Source organism: Callorhinus ursinus, unplaced genomic scaffold (assembly GCF_003265705.2).
Source record: "Callorhinus ursinus isolate GAN/ISIS: 27379988/994484 unplaced genomic scaffold, GSC_fseal_2.0 scaffold14, whole genome shotgun sequence".
Classification (NCBI taxonomy): Eukaryota; Metazoa; Chordata; class Mammalia; order Carnivora; family Otariidae; genus Callorhinus; species Callorhinus ursinus.
Window position 1 is genome coordinate 32,184,400 of NW_027397076.1, and position 12,844 is coordinate 32,197,243.

Genomic DNA, 12,844 nt, shown 5'->3' on the forward strand with positions numbered 1-12,844 from the left:
TTTATAGCATTAATAGGATTCTCAGATTTAGTACTTCCAATGGAACTAATATATTTAATTTTATTAGATCTCACCTCTTCCATGACTCAGAACACCACAACACATCAACTTCTCCAAGCGCAGTGCCTGAAAGTGCCAATATAATTTTAGTTTTTTTAATCCATGTACTCTTCCTATATTAGTTCAGGCCACAGAGTTTCATCTGCAATATGATTATGGACTTGAAAAGCCTTATTGCAGGTACATAAATATATAGCTTTGAGACTTTGTCAAGTTATTTAAATATCTTGGTCTCAAGAAATATGGGGTTAATATTTACCTAAGAGATTTTTTTAATAGAAGTAAAAGAAATTTTTTAAGTTGGTTTATATATAGGAGATTATTAAATCCCTCCATGTTCCTTGGTTGGAAAAAAAGCTAAATCCATGCAATTATGCCTAGAGAACAAATCAAGTTAATCATTTAACATAAAATGACATTTTACTTGACTAAAATGGAAGAAAAGGATTTTAAAAACTTTCTCCTTTCAAACACTGTATTTCAGAACCTGAAACCCCAATGTGTAGGGAAAGATCAGAATATATTGTTTGCTTATTAATTTTTTTTTACCTAGAGGGAAGTAAATTGTCATTTGAGAGTCTACTTATTTTTCAAGCACAAGGGAAAAGGCAACAAAAAGGAAACCGTAGTTTCAAATCTCTTCCAGATGCATTATTACATAAATCTCTAATATCTGATTATCAGATAGAGGGGGAATGAGATAGAGCTCAAAATACTTAAAAGACTATTTTTGCTCCCTTTGGAAACTCTCTGATATAATAAAGTCCTCAGAGAAAAGGTCTGACACTGAAAAACACTGACCTTGGAAGTAGAATGGATTATTTGTTAAGAAGATTGTTCCCTCAAATTCATTCTGTTCAAGTATTATTGTTGGACCTTGTTGCTTTGTGTGTGACCAGTCACAGGAGCAAACTCCCCTGAGCCAGAATTTGTATAAAGAAATTGACTTTGATATGAAGTTACCACTTCCAGGAATATCACTTCCAAATCTGTTCTTATGGTAGACATGAATTTAAAGATATAGTTGGGGGAAATTTGATCAATTGAGTAGGAATAAACATAATGTTTGCTCGAACTGTTGAGTAAGGAATTTAGAAAGGTTGTACATGTGCCAGTTGAAAAGGAAACTGGAAGAGAAACACCTCATGGGAGATCTAAGATGAAAACAGCTTGGGGAAAATAAGCAGCTTTAACGATATGTGAGTCAATTTTACAGAAGTAAAATCTAGGAAGTTTAAGATCTTGAAATTTTTTTTTGTACCTTAACTTGCTACAGGGGCAAAGAATTCATCAGTTTTTAAATTTAATTATTTCTTAGTATATCTATCCCATAGATATTTTATATAGAGAATTTATAAAAGAGAAAGGTGAAGAGAGTTGACCTGTGGTCTTGTAAATAACATAGCAATCAAAGAAAAACATGTAACTAAAAAGAGGAAACCATACTGTGAGAATAAATGCAATTTCATGGAAATTTTCCCCATAATTTAACTTGTGGAAAACTCATCAACAGTTTTTGCTTGCATATCAATGACCAAATTTCTAACCAACTTAAAGTGACTTTTGCCAGCTTTTGCATCTTGTATATCTTCATTGTAGAATAATGACTCAGAATGAAGATAAGGTTTACACCATCTAACTTTAAAACATGATGGTGAAAGGTATCAGGGGACTTTATTTGCTGTATTTCTGTGTATATTTTGCATGTGCAGTGGTGACAGCAGGTATTGACAGCTGGCTGGGGTAAGGTAGCACCTGCTAATAGGCTGCAGTGACTGTGAAGGCTCTGGAATAGTTATCAAATAATTATAGAAATTGGTTTTTTCTTTAGTCCTCCCTAGTCAAGTTCAGGATGTTCTGTACATCTGCACTTGGTACACTGACAGTCTGAATGGTGAATGTTTTACCCCAGTAAAGTTTTGCACATGGGAAAGAAATTTTATACCAATTTGGCCTTAGGTTTATAAAATTTCAATATTATGAGTTACAATTAAAATGCATGTCTTATAGAAGCAAAACTGGCTCAATGAGTGTATCCTTAATTCACTGGTCTGCAGTATCTGAATATTTTGATGCTTGTATTTGCTGCCCACACACTTCTCCAGTGAAAAGAGATAAAGCAAGACAAAAGAAAAATGGAATAGAATTTATCAGTTTTCCAAGTATAGCCAGTCTGGGTCAGATGAAGTAAAAGTTTTCTAAGTAACAAAGCTATTTATATGATTATTAAGCAGATACTTGTCAAAATACTCCCTTTTCCCACATGTGTCTTCACGCTTGAGCCGAACTCTAAGTAACCTAGTGATGGGAGACTTTCATTTAAAACTCTACCTCATTTTGTATTTGTATTCAAGATATTGGAAGATCACATTTATCCCTCCATCTGGATTACAGATTTGCACCTTTAACAGAGTAGATCCTTTTTGCTATCTGACAAAGTGATTTCTTTTTGTTTTATGTTGTTTTTCAAGAACTACTTGACAAAATCTGAAGTGCTATTAGAAGACGCAAATTCTATCATTTTTGAAGCTCTTTCATTTTGAAAGGTACTCTATAAAGGAGAAAAAAAAACATGAATAAGAAAACATACCTGATTTCAGGGAGGTAACTTCATATAGAATAAAGAGACATGTTTGCAATTAATTATAATGAAATACAGAATGACATGGTTAACATAATAGAAATCCAAACAGATTGCTCTGGGAATGCCTTAAAGGAAATAAATTGAACATTCTTAAATAAAAATCAATAGAGAATTATAACATCAATATATTTTTATTAACTTTTTATGAATTTGCTGCAGAGATAGGGACTAACAACAGGTTAATGGTAAGTGATTATAGCTGCAGTGTTTAGATGCCACAATTTGTACCTAAATAGGTTGTTCTACAGTATTTTCATTTTAAAATTGGACTCATTAAATTCAGGGTGTGTGTGTATGTGGGTGTGTGTGTGTGTGTGTGTGTATTCTCAGATCTTTGGAAGCAGTAGGTAGAGGTATTTTAAGATTGTAGTATTTTGTTGATTTGGATTTAAAAGAGAATCCTGAGTATTATGAAAATGAGTTTTTTGAAAGATGGATATTCCTTATGAGCCTACAGTGACAAGAAATTTTCACTTTTCTTATTCTCTGTTCCAATAGGGAATATGACATTTTAAATTTTATATTTCCAGATAGAAAAGAGAGAACCAGATTTTATGACTGATCTAAGCCCTTTCTAACCTTCCTCCAGGGTAATAGTGTTCAGTATCTGGCCCATGGACCCTGTCACAATCCTATAAAAACTATAAACTGTTTCCACCTAGGGAAAAAAGTACACTCAAACGCAGAATTTGGCATTCAATTTTAGAGGTTTTAAAGATCCCAAAACTCCATTCTCAGACCCAATATTCAGAATGCCTAATCTAGATAGAACCTTTCTACCTTCAAATGCATTCTACTACAAACAGTACTAGCTGTTGCACATTTACTAAAATATGCTTAATAATGCTTCTTGACATATATAAGTCTCAGGGAAAAACAAGACATTTGTCATTTGACTAGGAAATCAACTGTATAAATCAGAATTAGAAGCTTTGCTGTGATTATCACTCAGTTAAAAATCTGGTGTTAAGTGCATTCTCCAAATAAATAGTGAAATTATTTTTCTTATGAAAAAAGTTAGAGGCACTTTTATTAATTTTGGAGAAATCATGTGATTATTTTTTTTCAGGCCTATGTGGAAAGCCATTATTGTTACATCCTATGGTAGTTTTGTGAGCTAGAAGCAAGAACACCTTGCAGCAATGCAATTCATTGGGATTTTTGATATTTCTCTCCATGTTTTGCAATAAAAGATTAAATAATATTTAAAAAGAATATCTCTGTTCTACTCTATTTTACCTTATACATCATTAGTACTGAAAATGCTTTTTTGAGAGAACTACATAAACATTGTTTTACAGTATGATTTTGAATAATTTACATGGTATATCTATATACTTACAGTTTATCTTTTATTTGCCTAAGCTGATTGATACAAAATTCAGAACTTTTATTATTTTTGGTACTCAAGCCCATAAAAAAGCCAGTGTTCAATTAACCTATCCAGGATTCCCAATAATCAAAACTCCCTTCTCAATTCTCAATAATTATCTTTGTACAGTCATTAAAAATACAGAGGCATAAGCCTTCACCATCCCAGTAGATGCTGTCACTTCTCAATAGATTTTTGCTTCCTGACTGTAAGCCTTCATGGATGAAATTGTTCCAAATAAGTCTTTATTAATAGGTCAGTTTATCAACTTTGACCTATTGGCATTTTGGGCCAGCTCATTTTTATTGTTAGGGGCTGTCCTGTGCACTGTAGGATGTTCGAAGCATCTATGGCCACTCTGTAATAGATTCCTATAGCATCTCCTTCAGTTTTAACATCCAAAAATGTCCCCAGGTACTTCCAAATGTCTCCCAGTGGCAAAATAGATACCCCTCATTGAAAACTACTGCTGTAGATAACTTTTTACCTGGGAATTTTTGGTCTTCTCTAGCACATGGGGTTCATCTTTTGATTTATAGTCTGAGGGCCCAAGTTTGTTTTGCCTAATAAGTGTGACTTGGAATAAAACTCATTGTTGTGATGCTTTGAAGGTTAAATGCTTATCTGAGGTATGCCTGAGACTCCTCACTTCCTCTTTACATCTTCAGTCATGACTTTATAGCTATCTCTCACTGTATGAAGGGATCTAGGATCTCCTGATCATCAGAAATTAACTCATTGCCTTAAAAAGTACTTTTCTGAAGTCCAATAAAATTCTTTCACTCAGTATTGCTTAATGACAAACTTTAGGAGAACTCTGCAAGTGGTGGTGTTTTTATGGGCTTCTCCCACTTTTTTACATCATCCTCTTTCACTTGCTTACCAATAATTATAGACTAAATTATGAGCAGATGAGCTAAACTGCCAAAAGCTCTGTATTACACATACATGCTAATAGTACTTATTTCTTAGGAAGTTGAGCACATGCTAGTCTAGTCTTTTCCATTCTCTTCTATTTGTCCAATTAGTAAGAAGTTACCAAGGGGATTAATATTATATAAACAATGTCACCCTAATCTCTCAAAGTCTTCAAGATTTTCACTCACAAACTTAGAACCTTCATGTAAGTCCTTATGACTTAGTCATGACTTCTCAATGTCCCTAAGGTGTATGTTTCAGTCAGTTTTACTAGAGTCCTTAATTACACTTTTGGGACATGTGAAGCCTGAGATCTTTATAATTTATTTTAAGATATCTCCTATATTCCTCCTCTTTAAATTATACACAAAATTTTACTAACAGTATGATTTTTGGAGTCTGACCTCCTGAGTTGGAGTCCTGGCTAGACACTTAGGTATGTGACCTTGGGCAAGTTATTTAAGTTTCTAAATATTACCTTCTTAAAATGTGAATGAGGTCTGTTCTTGGGTTGTTGCTCTGATTTAATGAGAAAATTTATGTAAAATGCTTACAATAGCACCTATTAAGTAGAAATGACAGCAAGTGTTGGCCATTATTATTCCCTGTTTGCTACCTCCTTGCTTACTAAATTAAAGTTTGAAATGACTAGTAACTAGTTTCTGGAAATCATTTGAAGGGATCATTTTCTAATAGCTTCCTTTTTCATATGTCACCTCAATTTAGAAGCTCTTTTATCAACTTGCAGGGTTGAAAATTTCAGGTATTGTAAGTTAGAGGCATGCCTTACGCTTACAGGACATGGGAGAAGAGGAAGCAGTAAAGGATTCAACCCTGCTTCTCCAGGAGTAAGGTGATTCTCCTCAAAAACTTCTTCATCTTCTGCATTGATGATAGATAGATAGATAGACAGACACAGATACACACATGAACATCCAACTTGTCTAAGGTTTTAAATGTATTTGCTATAAGTATAAATGAATACTTTTGGATATCTTAGAATATGCTTTTACTTTTTTTTTTTAAGATTTATTTATTTGAGAGAGAGAGTGAGGAAGAGAGAACACCAGCAGGGGGAGGGGCTTAGGAGGGGGAGAGCGAGAAGCAGGGTCCCTGCTCAGTAGGGAGCCCCGATGTGGGGTTCAATTCTAGGACTCTGGGATCATGACCTGAGCCAAAGGCAGATGCTTAACCTACTGAGCCATCCAGGTGCCCCAGAATATGCTTTTACTTAAAGTTCAGCACTACATTTTTGGATGACAGCTGTGAGTTGATATAACCACAGGTTATATGTTTTAGAATATAAGCCATTGGGGAGGGTATGTGCTACGGTGAGCGCTGTGAATTGTGCAAGACTGTTGAATCACAGATCTGTACTTCTGAAACAAATAACGCAACATATTTTAAGAAAAAAGAAAAAGAAGAAGATAGCAGGAGAGGAATAATGAAGGGGAGTAAGTCAGAGGGGGAGACGAACCAGGAGAGATGATGGACTCTGAAAAACAAACTGAGGGTTCTAGAGGGGAGGAGGGTAGGGGGATGGGTTAGCCTGGTGATGGGTATTAAAGAGGGCACATTCTGCATGAAGCACTGGGTGTTATGAACAAACAATGAATCATGGAACACTACACCAAAACAAATGATGTAATATATGGTGATTAACATAACAATAAAAAATTTTAAAAAAAAGAATATAAGCCATTGCACCAGTAGAGAACAAAAAGTTTAAGAATAAGAACTGAAGAAATAAAACTATTGAAAAGATATTATTCAAGCTTCAATCAATTTTAAAATATTAAAATATTTGTAAAAATGTAAGTCCTGGCAGCAAAAAGCAAAAAGTTCATGGAAGAGTCTCTTACTCCTCCATGTAAACTCATCCACAGCTCTACTGGCCAGCACTTCTACTGAAAGTATATTCCTAGATCACTCTCAAATTGAGGGATACTTTTTGTTCATTTAAAATCTCAAGGACAACTGATTCCCTTTTCTCTGTGTTGCCAAGTTCTTAAATTTCAAAGCATCCCTGTAAAGTGCATTTACGTGGAAATGTGCATTTATTTGTGTAATTACACTACCTCACTTTTGGGGTTTAATGAATTTATCCTCTAAATCTGGGTATTTCAAAACATGTGCACAGCATTTTATTTCCTTTGCTAAAACCTTTAATTAAATGCTAATAGGGTAGGAAAACAGAGTGACTGAAAAAATGCTTCTAAATACAGGTGACTACACAGTGTGTTTAAAATATTAGAATAATCATACCTCTAAGTTAAAAGCATACAAATGGTCTAGACTAGCATGAGGTAAGTAGGAAGAATCAATAATGGAACATTATAAAATATCATTCTTGATTCTGAAGACATTCTTTTATTTTTTCCAAAAAATAAATATTTACTGAGCAACTAGTAGGCAGTGCACTGGAGTTTCACTGGTGAACAATATGAAGTATACAAATAAATAACCAATTATAATGAGATAATAAGAATCAAAGTGTGATATGCAAGCATATAGGAAGAACAGCTAGAAATAGAATAGCTTTTATTTAAAAAAACACAGAGGAGGCCATTCGTAAAAAATGCAGTTGTTACCCTGCCTATATCACTTTAATGCCTACTGTCCAACTTGCAACTACCAGTATCTGAAATCTTTGTCAGCAGGCTTTCTCATGAGGGGAAGAAAACCGTTGTGGCAAAACTCTGGCAGGCTAAGAATAACAAGGAACTAATATTTTCTCCCATTCCCCAAGAGGCAACCATTGATCAATGACTAATGGGAGCTAAAGATTCCAGCCCACTTGCCGCTCATGGAATAACTCTGAGATCTCTATTTCATACCATTTCCTAAAGGTGTCTGCAGATCTAAGCTCCAGTCACCCATAATGGTTGCCTTCTTGATAATACTGTCTTTATTCTGCCTTCCCTTCCTTGTCTGACTTATCACATTCCTCAGGGTTTCTTACACCTTTCAAATAAGCCACTTTCCCTCAAATCTTCATTTCAGGGTATACTGCTGGGAATCATAAACTAAAGCACCATTTAATCTAACAATTCCCAAAGTGAAGGAATCCCTATTAAAATGAGCACTTACAGATAAAAAAACCAAAAACTTATGAAACTTCTACATGCTATAAAGTTAACTACCTCTTTTTCTCTTTGTCTTGTTTCATGAGTTTTTTGATATTTCTTCTTACTACTATGTGGTGATGAAACTGAGCCAAGAAGATATCTCTTTGGGAGGTGGAAACAGCAAGACAAAAAAAGTGTGCCTGGGACATATTGGGGGCATTTTTTGAAATAATTTCAAAACTAGCTAGTATTTTTCCCCAATTCTCAAACTTGGTCCCTAGAACAAAAGGAGATATTTTTCTTGATATTTGAGGATTCTAAAAATAAGCTTCTTAATTTCCTTCCTTAGCTGAATCATCACCACCCAGTGATTGTCAACAATGGTTAAGAAACACCAAGATTATCTCAGGTTATCTCAAAGGATGTCACAAAATCATTTGGTGGGAGGGAAAACAAAATATGTTTCAGTAGCTTTCTAAATATTTGGTGCAATAGGGATGTTTGAATATGAAAAGGGAAGGGAAACTTAGAACTTGTATAGTCCTTTACTTTTCTCTGAACACCCCTAAAAAATGTTTGAAAAGTTCCAAGATTTAGATTATATTGTCACATAGTCTATTTTATTGCTAGATAGATAATATTAAAATGTCCACCAATTGGCCTCACTTCTCCCCCAACGAGCCATATTACTTTTTGTTTTGTTTTGTTTTTGGCATTACAGCCCATCCAACCCCTAAGGAAGCTATTTAAATGCCATCTAAGCCTTTTTGGGAAGATTAAATATGATAATTTGAATCCAGAAAATTCTGAGAATTATAGACATTAGTACCAAACATATTTTTTCTTTATCCCAACGTATCAAGGAGAAAATATACTCTTTATCGCTAATAAAAATCATCTTTCTTCAGGATCCTCAAGTCCTGGTTGAGCCAAGGATAACAAAATTTGCCAGAAAATGATTTTGAAATTTTTCTCAAGTATACTTGAAATTGCTTAAATACACAGACTAAAATCTCACACACATGCATGACTTTAGTATCTCCTTGTGCACATTTAAGAGGAAAATGCAGGGAAAAGATAAGAATTACATTAGCACTTGAAAATTCATAAGTAGAGAAGAAAGGAAATTTTGCCATAATGATCTGTCCCATCTCTACCCGGGGGGGTGGTCAGTGTTATTCTAGATGATCCAAGTGATTTTCTACACAGTTTAAGGAATTCCTCTTATGAACCCATGACACATGGCTACTAAGGGCCCAAATAATGACAAGAGCAGCAGCAATAGCAATAAAATGGCTAACATTTATTGAACTCTAAATATGTGCCCAGGAATCTTCTAAGCCCTGTGCCTCTATATATGTATTAGCACATTTCATCCTCACAACAGAGATAGATACAATTAATATCTGTATTACACATGAGGCAAGTGAGACACAGAAGGATTCATTAACTTGCTCAAGGTCACACAGCTATAAGTGGCAAAACTATGATTAGAACCCAAGCAGTATGGGGGCGCCTGGGTGGCTCAGTCGGTTAAGTGTATGCCTTCAGCTCAGGTCAAGATCCCGGAGGCCCAGGATGGAGGCCCTCGTCAGGCTCCCCCCACAGTGGGGAGTCTTCTCCCTCTGACACTCTGCCGTCTCGTGTGAGCTCTCTCTCTCTTACTCTCTCAAATAAATAAATAAAATCTTAAAGAAAAAAAAAGAACCCAGGCAGTATGAATTATAACCATTATGCTATTCTAAATGCAGTTATATTATGACAGTTGTTTCAATAGTATAGAAATTATAATAAAACATTTTTGCTATAAGGCATAAAATTGAGCCGTGACCTGATCGTCTTATTCCCTTTCTCTGGACTGACTTGATACAAAAATGTGAAAGGAATAATACAAACATTTAGAGTTACTTTGGTAGGAAGGAAATTAGGTTTGCCTGGCAAAACGTTACCTAGTCAGCATACTGTAGACATAGACAGAACCTCCAGAGAACTGGGATGTGCAAAAATATTCCACCTTTGGCTTTAAAAGATGAGATTTTCAAATAGATGTCCCAACACATAGTAAGATTTGATGTTATTCATTAATGATGAAACAAAGATACTGGTGGGAAAGATGTTCTTGAATGAATTTTCCAAGGTAAGAAACCTAAGATCACAAATCTGACGGGATTCAAGTTATGACAGAAACTGGAAGCTTTTCTTGAGGTGAAGAGAAGGTTTTTTTAAGTTAAAATTAATGAGCCTTATGCCAATTTTTAAAGAACTGAGTTTGTGTCTATTAGAGCTGTAGTCAAATTGATCTATTCTTTCCCAACTCTTGAAATACCAGTTACCATGGCTAAATCAGTGGTGCAGTTAGAAACATGCATCCCCCAACACATCCCTGCTGACATTTGGGGACCAACTGTGCTACAGCCAGTTCATTCACTGAACTCCGATTTGGTCTGAATACCAAACCCAGAATCCAAGAGAAACAAAAGAAATAAAAATTAAATATCGGCAATATTGACAGTGTTTCCACCCTAAACTTTTCTTCTTAAGGAGAAAAAGTATGTGGTGTAAAACTTTTCTTTTTCATCTTCAAATGACAGACATATTGAAATAGAGTTCCACTGAGGCAAAGATATGAGAACAAAGCAAGAGAACAAATGAAAGGGTCACACAGAGACAGCTGTGTTCAGTAATCAACACTGTCAATCAATATGGACTTGTTACTTTAATGAATTCTCAAGTGTCATTATTAAGGGAAATGAGTGTCTGTTATTTCAGAATGTAAAATGAATTAATTCCCTACCAATCCAAGAGACCTCTGACAACTCACTTGTAGCTCTATCATTATTATGTACACCAGTGTTAGAATAAGGTATATGTTTACTTCGGGCAATATTCAAATGCAAATGCATGTATTAAGTCTTTGAGACTGGCAAGGCACAGTCCATATTAACTATAATTTTTTCTTTATTTGTGACCCATGCATTACATGCCGCTAAGTAGGCAAGCTCACTTAATTTGACTAAAAATAACCCAGCAGTCTCAGGTAAAATTAGTCACTTTAGAGTAGGAAAGGCAAGGGCATACTGTAACGGAAAAGCTGTGGGCTCTGCTGTCAGAGAAACTAGGATTTCTCTGTGAGACTGAGCTAGTTATTTAACCATGAGCTTAAGTTTACTCAACCAGAAAATGGAGGTAATATTATCTATCTCATGGGTAGATATTCTGATGATTAGATGACATTCATACAGCTGTATATGTTCAACATAACTTTTCAGCATATTCATAGTTTGCTTTCACCTTAAAAAGATGTGAGAATGACGAAGTAGATGATGATCCAATAACCAAATAAAAGTATAAAGCTTCTTATTGTCTCTATGGAAAGTTTTAGCTCATCATTCTAACATCTTTTGAATCTTTGGAAATTAAGTCTATTTTTTCCACCTACCTAAGAGGGCAATGTACCCAGCAGGGCTCCTCATTCTAGAACAAAGGCTTATACAATAGCACACATTCAAACAAATCCCTGTTGATTCAAATGGATAAATGAATGAATAAGAGACTGCAAAGGGATCTTAAGGATTATTATAAACTCTTCACTTCAATCTAAATGGGAAGAATTCTTTATGAAGAATCATACCAATTAAAAAAAATTTCAATAGTCGAGATTTGACAAGTGAATAGAATGAAAAGAAATAGATGTATTAACATGCTCTCAACATAAACAAAGCCTTTTCTTAACATTCTGTACAAATTACGATTGCAGTTTTCAAAATGAAAAAAGAAGGCTCAATTAAAAAACCAAAACAATCTAATCTAATGAAATTTAAATCTACCTAAAACCCAGAACAGTGAAAGAATAGCTTTGGTTGTATACCAAGTTCAAGTGGAAGATAGAATGGCCTACCATGTGTTAGCCTTCATACAAGGATACAGTGCACTTTCAAGTCCATGAAAGTGCTTAGAAATCATTTTTAATGGTTATTTTTATCAATAAAATTCATAAACAATATAAAAATAAAACCTCATCTTTTACAGAGAAAATTCTACAGACAAAAACAATAGCTTTGATTCTCATGTCTCAGCATTACTACCATGCTACCAGCTGCCTCGCATTTGGTAACTGTCCAGAATTCCTTAGAGTGATTTTTCTGTCTATTTTCCTGCCTTGCTCCTTCACCCCACCTTCAGTATATTATTCCCCAGTATTCAGTGAAGGCAGGAGGGTAAGAAATGGCAATTAATGTAGTCTTACTCTGTGGCTAGAAGTCCTTGGAATTTCAATACATTAATGAGGCCTCACTCCATCAATAAATGATGAAGTCCTGACTGTTTTTTCCTTACCCCGTCTTATGGTAAATTTTTCCTCTTCCTGCTGCTTCACCAAGAATGCAAGCAGTCATGATTTCTTACTCCTAAAAAGAGTTTGCACAGTCTGCATCTTAGTTCATATGGATTTCTTGTTATCCTCAGCTTTCTAATATATTCAAGAGAACTGTGATGCTGTAGTTTTTCTGGCTAGTTTGTTTAGAGAATGATGGATGGTTTCTTGCAACTCCCTGCATCCTAGTCAGAAACAGAAGGCTTGTCTTCACTTTTGCAGGTTACCACTGAACGTAGAATTCAAGTGTAGCAGGTATTTTCTTTCTTTAACAATGTGATCTCTCTGTCTTCTAGCTTTCATCATTAATTTGACAAATCATTTACCAGTGTTGTTTTTACTCCTTTGAAAGTAGTGTCTCTTTTTTCCACTGGCAGGTTAACAAGATCTATCTTCCTTCCTTCCTTCCT

The 12,844-nt window shown here is 34.9% G+C and overlaps 1 long non-coding RNA gene across 1 annotated transcript in view; it reads right to left on the reverse strand.

Moving 5' to 3' along the window:
• Positions 1-2,568: 2,568 nt before the first annotated feature.
• Positions 2,569-12,844, reverse strand: part of LOC141374166 (uncharacterized) — a 35,786-nt gene continuing 25,510 nt past the window's right edge. The window contains exon 4 of the long non-coding RNA XR_012380818.1: positions 2,569-2,611. This is a non-coding gene — a long non-coding RNA (uncharacterized lncRNA). The remainder of the gene's footprint in view (positions 2,612-12,844) is intronic.